This window comes from Monopterus albus, unplaced genomic scaffold, assembly GCF_001952655.1.
Source record: "Monopterus albus unplaced genomic scaffold, M_albus_1.0 scaffold497.1, whole genome shotgun sequence".
NCBI lineage: Eukaryota > Metazoa > Chordata > Actinopteri > Synbranchiformes > Synbranchidae > Monopterus > Monopterus albus.
Window position 1 is genome coordinate 1 of NW_018128377.1, and position 13990 is coordinate 13990.

Consider the following 13990-nt stretch of genomic DNA (forward strand, 5'->3'; position numbering starts at 1 on the left):
ATCTTGTTTATTGTTAACCACTACACCAGTATGTTTGGAGACGCACAAGCCCCAGTTGCAGTACTGCCAGCCTCCTCATGGTTCCGACGACTCAGGTCGATCCGAAGCTGGCCCAGGGCTGCCCCTTGGATGGCTAGGGCTTGTTCCATGCTGGCCCACCAGTCCCGGTCCTGTTCGCTGGCTGAGTTCATATTGGCTAGATTGTAAAATCCGGGGTTTCGGTAATGTTAGTGTGGAACTCAATTATATAGCCAGACAAACAGAGGTAGAGAATAGGTTTCTTTTTTTACTACCAACAACAATACAAGTCCAGAATCAGAATCAGGTCAATAATACAGTCCGAGGTCAGCGCCGGTAAACATCAACAGCCAGGAGGTCACAAGAGGGAGATCAGGGAGCAGATAGAGGTCGGTACACAGCAGGCAATCAGATTCTAGGGGAATAAGGCAAAACACGGTGGTCAACAGGCAATCCGGGGTCAGAACAAGATAATCAGGCAGAGAAAGAATGCTGGAAAGTCAGAGCTGGGGTCTAGAACAATCTGGCCAGGATTGGTGGGTGAAGGCTGCTTATATTGTGGTGCAAACAGGTGCAAACTATCGGGGGCAGGTGAATCTAATATAAGTGATTAGTGAAAGTAAAAAGACCGAAACAGAGGTGAAACAAAAACAGGAAAGAGCATCAAAATAAAAGCCGGACAGGAAGCAGTGGAACCGAATCATGACAGTGTGGTGGGTAGAGCAGTCATCTCCCGAGGTTATCTTATCTAATCCTTCAGCTTTTTCAACAAAGAACTAAAGCCATTTCTTGTTTCTAATTGCCTACCTTGAGCACTGCTAGAGGGCAGGAAACCAGTTTTAGTTCAGTTTGACTTAATAAAGACATATTCTGGAAAGTTTCAATTTGAAGTGGAGGGATGACAGAAAACGTGATGAAAAATATTTATGTAAATACCACTATAGTTTTATTACAAAAGACAGAACACAGCAACAACAGTTTAAAATCTGAATAGATAAATAAACACAATTAAAACAAATTTACTATTTTTTTTTACAAAGAAATAGCACTGACCAGCAGGAAGTACAGCATTTCTCTATGCAGTCCAGATGGGTCCAATTTTGATTGATAGTTGAGATTGTGCTGCAGTTTTTGGTTTATTGCACAATAATGTCTTGATTGTATTCATCATCAGACTACTGGAGGGGATGAGCTGAATGATGGTCAGTGTACGGTCTACTCGGTGTTTGTCTGATCTGAAGAAGCAACATCATGTCATCCATGTTGGTCTCCAGGGCTGATGTGATCTCTGGATTCAAATAAAATTATGTCTCATCCATGTCCAGTTGGTGCAGTCCACTAAGGGAGGTCACTCTGCTGAGAGCTATATAAGCCATGCCACGTTCAAAAATGTGCTTCAGTGAAACTACAGCTGATGTTGCCATTCTCTGAACCTTGTGGATTGTACCACTGTTCTGTTTCAGGTTATGTGCTCTTTCTATGTACACTAGATTGTCAGCTGCACTCGATGCTCTGCAATAACTGTTCCATCTAGCTATTTCATTGTCCATTTTGTGTCCATGCTTAGTGACGTGCACAGTTATTCTGTTCATCTTACCCTTCAGCTATTTCAGTGACTTGACTTTACTTAGTAATCTCATTTGGAAGAAGCTCGATTTCACAACTGAGTTGATCTGCTTATCCTTTACTAATTTACTCTGAAATGTATTTCCTATCTTTGTACACTACCCTTCAGATGCGGAGCCAAGGTACCAAGACCCTGGCCAAAGGCAGATATGGTACCTGGGTCACCAAGCAACACACACTCCATTTAAGTTTTAAAAAGTTAAGAGCCAGACAACATATTGTTTGTCAAGTTAAGAAGTTCTAGGTAAGTGCATGAAAAATATGTCAAACACTTTTATGAATTTTCAGCGGGTGTGTCAAAATAAATCAGTGACACAATGTAATATTTCATCCCAAATACCAGTTTAGATAAACTTTTCAAAACAAATTTTTAATGTGATATTTGTGCACATAACTCAAAAGAATTCTGATTAACAGAGTTATTACAATTTTACTTATTGAAATTATTTTTGAGTCCTACCATCAAAAGCTTTTCACATTATAGTTAGACCTGGGCTAGTCCCCCATTAATGACCAATGTGATGGCTTGCTTGAAGGTCAGCTGTAGTTAGGCTCCACTTAACTGGATGGGATAGTATAAAGCTATTGATGTGGTGACAGTATGTTAGAGGTGATTCTGGCTCTGGCTTTTCATGTGGCTCCTGAACCACTGCTTTCAGTTGCATGGTCAAAGTTTGGTGTGAGAACAGCATCACAGCAGAGGCATAGTGGGTCAGAGGCCTTGAAAAGAAAAACAGTGAAAACCTTTATTTCTGGCATTACTGTAATGATAAATGCAAACAGCCATTTTAAGATTGTTTTTATTATTTATTTGGATCTTTATAAAGGGAGGAAAATAATAAAACTGATAGACGTACGGGGTCTCTGGCTTTGTATTCAGCAGGTTCTGAAGAGCCATTCTAAAATGACAAAAACACAAACATAATTAGATATACTACTGTTGTGATACAGACTAAATTAATTCAGACAAATCCCAATTTAAATAATCATTTAATATTACAATTATTCTGAACAGGGTAGTAGTTAAATAGGTAATCTGGTAGTTAGGGGACAGAGATCAGAATCACTCCTCCTGCATTGGAATAGATACATTATTAAATAACAAGACTGTCAGAGAGACAGTCAGTCTTGATCACAGGGTTCAGTCCGTCAGAGTCCAAAGTCCCCCCGGCCTGGTCCAAAAATACACTCACGATGGCCGTACCATCCTTTCTTCTTTCTCTACATCCTTCAGCCTCACTGTTTTATCCACAGCTTTTCTTAGGCTGTTACATCAATTTCTGAACTTAGCGTCCTGTCTCCAGTTTTAGGAGACAACACCCTGATATGTACCCAAAAACAGGAAACATGTTGACCAAATTATATAAGCTCATTGTTCAGCTCACATGAACTTAAAAGTGAGCACACAAACTTTCTATTCCATTACATAATCCATATTAACATGTAACTTAAACCACTACACTACTATTACACATTAAAATATGTATGACTGTATGTATTTAGTCAACCCTGTGATGAACTCTGCACACTCTAGCAACATAGCTAACATAGCAAAACAGGATAGGCATGTATAGGTAATGTAGAGATTATTTATGTATTGATCTATTAATGCTAGATACTATAGCCTTTTCATTTTAGGCATAATAAATTGTATTTTACTCTAATTAAAAAAATACTGTTATAGCTACACCCCTGTGTCAAAGAATCCCCCAGAATGCTGGCCTTACTGCATGTTCCCAGTCTGTAATGCTTAGCATCTACCAAAAGTGATCTACAGAAAGATGAACAGTAACCCAAAGACAGAGTCATGGACACACAAGACTCAATGATGGTAAACAAGGTAATATTGCAATTCTATCTAAAAAAATGTAAATATGTTTGAAACTTTGTTAAAATGGGAGAACATGACAAATAGTACACATTGACCGCTATGAAGAGAAACATCCAACTGTTACAATTGTGATATCACACATACAGTGAAAACTGATGACTTCATCTAAAAATTTTCTATATCTTCTCCTTATGACCTCTGTTTTCTCTTCTTCAAATTTGTTTTCAACAAATGGTAGACACAATCATTCTGGCCAACATCACATCCACAAGTGTTCCAAATATTCTGACCTTATCATGTAACTTCTGAGAACACAAACACAGAAACACCTCTGCATATAATGTGATACAATCCAACACCGCCCTTAACTACTGACTCAATATTTGCCATAAAATTGAATTTATACATTTTTTTAAATTTCACCTAAAAGTGAAACATTACACAGATGTGTATGCATTAAAATGCATACAGTTTTACAGGTATACCTAATAAGATGCACATATTCATGTCATGCAGTCTGATTTTATATTCAACATGAGTTCTTCTATACTTACACAGTGAAACACAGAACAGGATCAACGTTGTGTGCCTATGATAGGAAACAATATTTTAATGTCTGCTATACATGTGTCAAGATGCAATAGGTGTGCTATTACTGTACAACTAGCAAATATTTAAAAACAAAACAAAAACATAAATACAGTAGCATATATACAGTATACAGTGCCTTGCGAAAGTATTCGGCCCCCTTGAACTTTGCGACCTTTTGCCACATTTCAGGCTTCAAACATAAAGATATAAAACTGTAATTTTTTGTGAAGAATCAACAACAAGTGGGACACAATCATGAAGTGGAACGAAATTTATTGGATATTTCAAACTTTTCTAACAAATAAAAAACTGAAAAATTGGCCGTGCAAAATTATTCAGCCCCCTTAAGTTAATACTTTGTAGCGCCACCTTTTGCTGCGATTACAGCTGTAAGTCACTTGGGGTATGTCTCTATCAGTTTTGCACATCAAGAGACTGAAATTTTTGCCCATTCCGCCTTGCAAAACAGCTCGAGCTCAGTGAGGTTGGATAGAGAGCGTTTGTGAACAGCAGTTTTCAGTTCTTCCCACAGATTCTCGATTGGATTCAGGTCTGGACTTTGACTTGGCCATTCTAACACCTGGATATGTTTATTTGTGAACCATTCCAATGTAGATTTTGCTTTATGTTTTGGATCATTGTCTTGTTGGAAGACAAATCTCCATCCCAGTCTCAGGTCTTTTGCAGACACCATCAGGTTTCCTTCCAGAATGGTCCTGTATTTGGCTCCATCCATCTTCCCATCAATTTTAACCATCTTCCCTGTCCCTGCTGAAGAAAAGCAGGCCCAAACCAGGATGCTGCCACCACCATGTTTGACAGTGGGGATGGTGTGTTCAGGGTGATGAGCTGTGTTGCTTTTACGCCAAACATAACGTTTTGCATTGTTGCCAAAAAGTTCGATTTTGGTTTCATCTGACCAGAGCACCTTCTTCCACATGTTTGGTGCGTCTCCCAGGTGGCTTGTGGCAAACTTTAAACGACACTTTTTATGGATATCTTTAAGAAATGGCTTTCTTCTTGCCACTCTTCCATAAAGGCCAGATTTGTGCAGTATACGACTGATTGTTGTCCTATGGACAGAGTCTCCCACCTCAGCTGTAGATCTCTGCAGTTCATCCAGAGTGATCATGGGCCTCTTGGCTGCATCTCTGATCAGTCTTCTCCTTGTATGAGCTGAAAGTTTAGAGGGACGGCCAGGTCTTGGTAGATTTGCAGTGGTCTGATACTCCTTCCATTTCAATATTATCACTTGCACAGTGCTCCTTGGGATGTTTAAAGCTTGGGAAATCTTTTTGTATCCAAATCCGGCTTTAAACTTCTCCACAACAGTATCTCGGACCTGCCTGGTGTGTTCCTTGTTCTTCATGATGCTCTCTGCGCTTTAAACAGACCTCTGAGACTATCACAGTGCAGGTGCATTTATACGGAGACTTGATTACACACAGGTGGATTCTATTTATCATCATTAGTCATTTAGGTCAACATTGGATCATTTTTTTATTTGTTAAAAACGTTTGAAATATCCAATAAATTTCGTTCCACTTCATGATTGTGTCCCACTTGTTGTTGATTCTTCACAAAAAATTACAGTTTTATATCTTTATGTTTGAAGCCTGAAATGTGGCAAAAGGTCGCAAAGTTCAAGGGGGCCGAATACTTTCACAAGGCACTGTATTTTAAAAAATTCTACTCCCTTTCATTGCCAATTTGTTTAAGATATTTTTTTTACTGTTCACTGTTTGCTAAAACTATAATAGAAACAAACTACAACTTATTACTGTTATACAGAAAACAACACAAATGACGAGGAGTCGAGGACATGATTACAGCTACCCCAGCAAAAATTTACTTACAGTTAGTGTAAAAGTAGACTCACCAAAAAGATGCTTCTCTTAGAAAAAGGTTTATGAAGTCTAAGATGATGATTAGTGAAGCTGTAGAGATAGGGAAGTCAAAAAGAGAAATGGGTTAATTACTTTTCATTAAAAAAGGGCAAAATATTTAACATCCCTTAACACCTTACTTTAAATAATTACTTTTCACTGCATTTTCTTTAAATTCATATCACGCAATGCAATTCCGATTCATTATTCTGTTGCCGTGCAGCATGGTAACAGCAGCAAAAGTCATTAACTATCATCTCAGTTTCACAAAATGCCTCTCTAGTTTTATTATTCTGAAATGATTTTACAATTTAAAGTCATAACAGGTGACGAGTTTTTCTACAGGTACAGAAAATCAAACTTAATTGCTGCAAATGAAAAAAATGAGCAGCCATAAACTCTCTATGTGAAATTCCGCATTGATTTTGCATTAACTGCTCCATGGGTAACGTCACTAATACCATAACTAGCAAACCCTGTCCTTGTGTAATTGTGCTGTAATACGTCCACAAGCCCAACCCCAAAAGCTATTTAACTGCCGTTTACACTTCCTTTATATCTCAATTAACATAGTTAAGGGTTTGTACTGCCTACATTTGTTAAATCTCTAATGCCCACATAGTTGTGTCAGTACAATTTCAAAAACGAACATTCCTTTTCTTTCCTTCTATACTATTAAGAAAAAAATCTAGTAGGAGCATACACACATATAAGCTCATATAAACGCTCAAATTCAATTGTTACTATTTAAACTGTTCAGGTATCAAAATGTTGAGCTTTTTAAGGACATTTATGCTATTATTTTTCTTTTTTATAACCTTTATACTTTTTAAACTATTTAGTGTTTTTCAAGCAAAATTTTGCCCATTTAAATGAAAGGAGAAATTCTACTTCAGCCTACTTTCAGCTATTTCAGCTATCAAAATGTTCAGCTCTTCATGGACATTCATGCTTCTATTCAGAATTTTTGCAAAACTTCATACCTTTTCAAATATTTAGCTTTATTTTGAAAGTTTTGCCCCATTTAAATGAATGGGGAAATTCTACTTCAGCATAATTTCAGCTATCAAAATGTTCAGCTCTTCAAGGACATTCATGCTTCTATTCAGAATTTTTCCAAACTTCATATTTTTTTTAAAATATTTAGCTTTATTTTGAAAATATTGTCCCATTCAAATGAATGGGAAAATTCTACTTCAGCATCCTTTCAGCTATCAAAATGTTCAGCTCCATAAGGATATTCGTGCTTCTACTCAGAATTTCTCTAAACTCCATACTTTTAAGATATTTAGTTTTATTTTGGAAATTTTGCTCCATTCAAGTGAATGGGAATATTCTACTTCAGCATACTTTCAGCTATGAAAACGTTCAGCTCTTCAAGGACATTCATGCTTTCATTCTAAATTTTTCCAAAACTTCATACCTTTTCAAGTGTTTAGCTTTATTTTGAAAGTTTTGCCCCATTCAAATGAGTGGGGAAATTCTACTTCAGCATAATTTCAGCTATTTCAGGTATCAAAATGTTCAGCTCTTAAATAACATTCATGCTTCCCAGAAACACATAGCCTAATACGTTTATAGGTTTTGGGCTACTCCCTTTACACAGATGAAGTCAGTCCGCAGACTCCATCTCTTATCTAGAGCTTCACATACTTGGAGCAGCTGCGTTTTACCTAGTCATAACAAAATGAAAAATTTCGATGTGTGTGTGTTGTCACGTGGTGCCTAACTAAGACATTCACTTATTTATTCAGACATAGTATTCAACACAAGATTAATACAGGAAAACAATTGGTGTCATAGCTTACTGCTAACCTTGAAACAGAGCAGACTAGAGCAGACTTTAATTCTTAATAAATTGCATTACTGACACAAGATTCAACACATTGATGTTTAAGAATGATCTAACTCAGGGGTATTCAAATAAAAAAGAGGTCCAGTTAGAGAAAATTTCTTGAAGCGAAGGTCCGGAAGATCATAATGTCTAACTATTTAGTATGATATATATTGTGGCGCTCCGCTGGTTCGGATGAGCGGAGCTACACCTTCTCTGTCTTTTCTTGGATTTTATTGAACAGAATAGAGAACACAAAATGAAACTGTTATATACCTGGCACCGTGTGCTCACAGGAAAAATGAATAGCAAAAGGAAAGCAGTAGCAACACTCTCTCAGGACACCCCATGTTCCGCGCCAACTGGACGCACACGCCCACCTGTTATCTTTCTTATACCCTCACACATCTGTCCCTCCCCAGACACCACATTGGACAGAACAGCACAGCATTCCCCAGAAAATAGTGGCAACCAATACAAACACACCGCTTTGACATTAAAGCTGCACCCACTCAACACAGAACAGAGCATGAACACCAGCGGCTGGTCAGGGCCACCACAATATTTAAGTAGCCTAGTAGTTGTATCAACATCTGCATGTAATCAATGTCTAACTGTCAAATCAAATGAATTCAGTACAATTCAAAAACCTTGTAACAATATTTATTGTCACATAAGATAGAACTGAACGTATATGTATGACTGCTGATATATTTAATGTTCTCTCATTTACTAAAGAAAGGTAGGGCTGCATTTCAAAATAAGAGAAAATAAATAAAATGTGAAAGTTGTGCATGTTCAAATAAAGTGCTTAACTTCAGAAAAAATAAAATAAAGGGAGAATAGTTTGAATTGCACCATTTCTGTTTCACATCTTGACTCAACAGTCTCAACCAACTTTACAGATAATAAATCCCAACACATCTTAACAATTGAACAGTTTTAGAGGCTCACTTTCTTCCCGTCTTATATTCAACTTTTTTGCTCAGTGAGAGAATTGAGCTCTAGCTTGTCCTGCCAGGATTTTAAACCTGGGCTTGAATGGAGTCAGGGCCATTCTCATACACATATGGAGGTGCTCATTGGTGAGTCTGAAACAATATTTTGTTTTAATTATGTTCAAAGCTGCCTCACAGTTGTGTGTGGAGCCAAACATGGTCAAGATATATAGGGCTACTTTCCTCAGACCTGAGAAAGCTGTCTCAGGGACCATTTGGAGCCAGAAAGTAGAAGGGTCAGTTCTTACAAAGTGCTCTTTCAGGGCCACATCTGCTTGGAGATCAATCAATTGCATCTGGAGAGGCCCAGCATTTGCCCATTTAAAGTGCTTTGTGACTTCCTTTGAGAACCCCCTGACCAACCCACTGACATCTGTGATGAAAAATGGGTTCTGAATGAATATGTTGAGCTGTTGTCCAAAGCTGAAGCTGTCAAAATGGTTGCTGAAGTTTACAATCAGCTTATCAATAAAGTCAACAAAAGAAGACACATCTCGCTGTCCCTGAACCTGTTCCTGCACTGCTGGGAAGTGTACACAGTCTCCCTGCAGGTCTTCCTTGAACACCTCAGGTTTTCTCTGAAAGGAGCAGACAGCTGTCATCCGTTCACAAATTGAATTGTCCTTGCCCTGTAGCCTCAAATTCAGTTCATTCAGATATGAAGTGATATCAACCAAAAAGGCCACATTGTCCATCTGCTTCTCATTTTCTAAAAAGAGAGAAAACTGTGTTGCCTTCTGACTTCTTAGATCTGCCCAAAAAGATGCTACTTCCCTCCTAATGGACCAAAAGCACGCCAATATCCTGCCTTTGCTGAGCCATCTCACATTATTGTGCAGCGAAAGATCATTAGCATTGGCATCAACTTGTCTGAGTAATTCCCTAAGCATGCGATATTGGTAGAAAGAGGATGCCCTGAGAAAATTTATCATTTTCATCATTGTATTCATCACCTCAGCATGCTCATCTGACATGGAGGTGCAGAGGACAGATTGATGAATGATGCAATGTGCTGCAAATGGTAGGCTATGAGCTCAGGATTGTCCTCTTTTAGTCTTGCTACAGCTCCTTTCTCTCTCCCTATCATAGCAGGGGCTCCATCTGTGGCTATTGAAACCAGTTTTTTTGGCTCTATTCCTCTCCTTAATGGCCAGTTAGATGTCTTCTCCTCTTGTATTGGTTTGAAGGGGAGTGACACCTAACAGGTCTTCACAGAATGCTTTCTGGTCTGTGCTGAAAAACCTGACACACACTAACAGCTGAGCATTGTCACACATGTCAGTGGACTCATCCACAGCTAAGCCTACACATGGTGCCTTATGAAGGGCTTCATATAGCTGGGTTAGCACATCCTGAGTCAATATTTCACTTTTCTTTGTGGCAGATGATGCTGACATGGGTATTTGCTTTAGTTTATCACAAATCTCTTGTTTTTGTTTTCCCTCAAGTAGTGTTTCAGCTACTGCACTCATGCATTCTTTGACAACCCCTCCATCAGTAAACGGCTTTTTGTGTTGACCCAAAATCCAAGCAACTCTGAGGGAACACTCATGAGCACATTGTTGGGCAGTGAATGTGTGGCTCAGGATCCTGGTGGACTGGTCATATTGGGCTCTGAGACTACTTATTTTCTGTGATCTCACTTCAGATTTGAGTGGGTAAGTTTGTTCAAAACCTTTATGTTTTGTCTCATAATGGCGTTTCACATTGGCACTTTTGATAAGTGCCACTTTTTTTGAACGCCCTTACCTCTACCCCCTAAAAAAAAAAACCCTGGCACTTTTTCTTCAAATGGCGGGGGTGGGGACAGCAGGGCCGCCAGCTTAGAGGGCTACGCCTATACTCATAGAAGCTTGGGTTACTGTACGTAATGCTGAATAGCATGTTGGATAATGAGACATACATGCCTAAGCCGCGCACGGCAAAAAACGAGCACATGGGGTGTGTGTGAATGAAGCAGAGCACACATCCCACCAGTGCGCAGCGTGCGGCGAAAAGAACAAGTGCCCATGGGCGCATCACAGAAAAGATGGCCAGTGGGGCCGCATGTGATGGGGGTGCATGGAGTGTGTGTGTGAGTGTAGCAGGGCACACACCGCACAAGCGCACAACGATCAAACTGGTTGGAGTTTGGCTGTTCATTTTGCTGCCTGAGCTAGTGACCCAGGGTCAGCGATCAGCGGTAGTGGCGCATTCACGTGACACGATGGGGAAGGGGCTCACCGTTGTGCGTGACACTCAGGACCGAGTGAGCCAGTGAGAACTCGGATATATCCCGGAGGTAAAAACAGGTGAAGGGACAAGGGGAAGCCCAGGAGGCTGCCACGCAGATATCTTCCACAGCCATGCCTCTAAGAAGGGCAGTGGAGTAGGGCCAGTAGAGGACGCGATGGCTCGCGTAGAATGGGCTCTGATGCCAGGCGGGGGGGCGCTCCCGGCCGATATGTAAGCCTGTGTAATAGCTTCACACAGACAGTGAGGAAAAAACCCAAGGGAGTGTCTCCTGTAATGCACAAACAGCTGTTGTGTCTGCCTGACAGCTGCCGTGCGCCCCACGTAATGGGACAAAGTGCGCACTGGGCAGAAGGCGTGGAGGTCAAGGCTAGGAGGGACGCTGTTTTCAGGGAGAGATGTTTGAGAGAGATGTGTGCCATGGGCTCAAAAGGAGGCCCGCTGAGCACAGGCTTAGGCTGAGGCAGATTCCACTGTGGCACCATTGTGCGCATCACAGGTCTCAGTCTGCCCACACCCCTGAGAAAACGTTATACCAGTGGGTGTGCAAATACGGTTCTCTTGCCAAAACCTTCATGGCATGAGGAGATGGCGGCGGCATACGCTTTAACGGTAGACAGCGCCAGGCTTCATTCAACCATGGACAGTAGGAAGATCTGAACAGAAAAGGCAGGACTCAAGGAGATGCAGGGCTCATACCCAGGTCAGGGAAATATTTATTGTAAGATGAAAAGAAGAAGACCACGAGGAGTAGGCGCGGGGATTCAGTAGCGGGTCTTGGGTGGCTGGGGCAGCTGTAATGACTGGACCACTGGATGGGCAACCCAGGGTTGGCGGAGAGATGTGACACACTGTTCAGGAGCAGAGAAGGAGAGCGTGAGGGAGGGCAACAGACAGACAAAGGTGTGAATACGGTGTGTGATAACAGATGACCTGCACATAGGGGAATGCAGGTTCTGGACGGAGAACGCTGAGGGCCGGGAAGGTTGTCTCAGGAACCGGAACCGGCGTGTGGTGCGTTGTGTCCCAGAGGACGGCAGAGCAGGTAGGTGGGAGCCAGGGAGGGGGGAAGAGGCTTGACTTCCAGTATAAGAGACATAGGGAGGAGCAAGACCCAAAGCTGCGCTAATACTAACACACACCTTAGGCAGGTACTTCAGAGCAGGCGGGCGAAGCCCACAGGATTGCCATCAGCACCAGAAAACAGTTCACAAGAAGGCATTCCACAGATAAGCAGTTCCCAAGGTAAAGCACTTTTTAGATAGACAGTTTCAACGTAAATCGTTTCTCAACAAAACAGGTCCCAAAGCAAAAACAGTTCCAAATGTAAATCACTTCTTAATTACACAAGTCTAGAGACAAAACATTTCTCAGTTAACTGTTCAACATAATTCACTTCTCGATTAAACAAATCCAAAAACAAAGCACTTCTCGGTTAAACAGTTCGAACGTGAGTACTTCACCGTGAATCAGGTCGAAAGGAAAAAGTTCTGTGGAGTGGTTCAGCACATGCGGTTGAAGAGATCGGGAGCGTAGATTTTGCAAAGATGCTGGTAGCAAGACGAGAGTATTGTCTGGCGATGAGGACACACCAATGCCGTGCCTAAGCACTGCTCCGATGATTGGTACAGGTGTGCCTCGTCGCCGAGATTGTGCATCTACTTGTGTAGGGGCGGAGTCCGCGGTACCCCCAGTGCCAGCTGACGAGGTGCTGGGAACGGCGTGAACCACGGATGTAACATCTGTAGAAACGTCAGCCCTTCAGCCACCGGGCAGGAGGTGGGAGCTGTGCCTTTCTCCATGCACCATCGCAGAAATGCTGACCACTTTGCACTGTAAGACATCGTTGTTGACTGAGCTCTGGCGTACTGAATAGTGCGCACCACCGCTGAAGGCAATCCTATGCTCTCCAGTCGTTCCCGTTCAGGGGCCAGGCCCACAGCCGCTGACCTATCATGGACTGCTGGATCGCACCGTCCAACTGAGACAGTGTGTCTCCCTGCCAGGGGTTTCCCGCCAGCAACTGAACCATGGTCGGAAACCAAGCTGTGCGCTCCGGAGCTATCAGGACGTGCAGCCACTCATCTTGCACGCGTGAGAGGAGGTGTGGGATTAATGAGACTGGGGGAACGCGTAGAGGAGACCCCTTGGCCAGGGGTGGTGAGCGAAGGCATTCGCCCCTAGAGACAGGTTGTCCCCAGCGTACAGTGAGAACCACACTCAAAAAAGTAATTTGTTGGGTTTACTTAACCCAGCTATGTCAACAATTTCCACATAACTGTGTTGCATTAGGAGTATTACTAAATTATATCTAATGTCAAACTAACTTTTTATGCACAACCAACATGACTGTATTAAGTAATTCCAACATTATCTGTTCAGCTTGTATTTAATTAATAAGTCAGTGTCTGGTGTTGGACCCAGTTCTTTTCACCGTTAACTCTGAGAGACAAAGCAGTCTGAGTAACTTCAAAACAGTGCTGATTTATTCAAGGATCACAGGTATAAATTAACATTACACGCTCGGAAGTCTTTGCACCTCCAACATGCACGCAGGCAGCTGGTAGATGAAAAGCCCTGAACCGTAACAGGCCAATACATTATATCACTTTTGGCTAGCCCATAGTACTCAGGGACATCAAACCGTGACGTCTCCGGTGCCAGCTTTGCAGCTGGCCATAGCACTAGTCAAAGCATGAAGAAACTCAATATGTGATTGTCCGTTGATTGTGTGGTGTGTATCTAAGACATTCTGACATGACATCTAGTGACATGTCATGACATTAAGCATAAGAAAATATTATGATTACGATTATGGTTAAACACATCATAACAGTAATAATAAATATTCTGTCTCCTAACAGTAATCAACTTTCCATCTAGCTATCCTTGAACCTGAACAACCTGGAGTAACCCATGGGAATGACTAAGCATTTCACAGCCTGAGCTAGACATCCTGTCTACACTAAACATT

The 13990-nt window shown here is 41.4% G+C and overlaps 1 long non-coding RNA gene across 1 annotated transcript; it reads right to left on the reverse strand.

Moving 5' to 3' along the window:
- Positions 1-2271: 2271 nt before the first annotated feature.
- LOC109952797 (uncharacterized) lies at positions 2272-13029 on the reverse strand. The gene is made up of 4 exons (XR_002273814.1): positions 12480-13029; positions 4030-4064; positions 2502-2543; positions 2272-2364 (listed from the first exon to the last, which is right to left on the reverse strand). It is a non-coding gene; the product is annotated as an uncharacterized LOC109952797 (long non-coding RNA).
- Between the last annotated feature and the right edge of the window lie 961 nt (positions 13030-13990).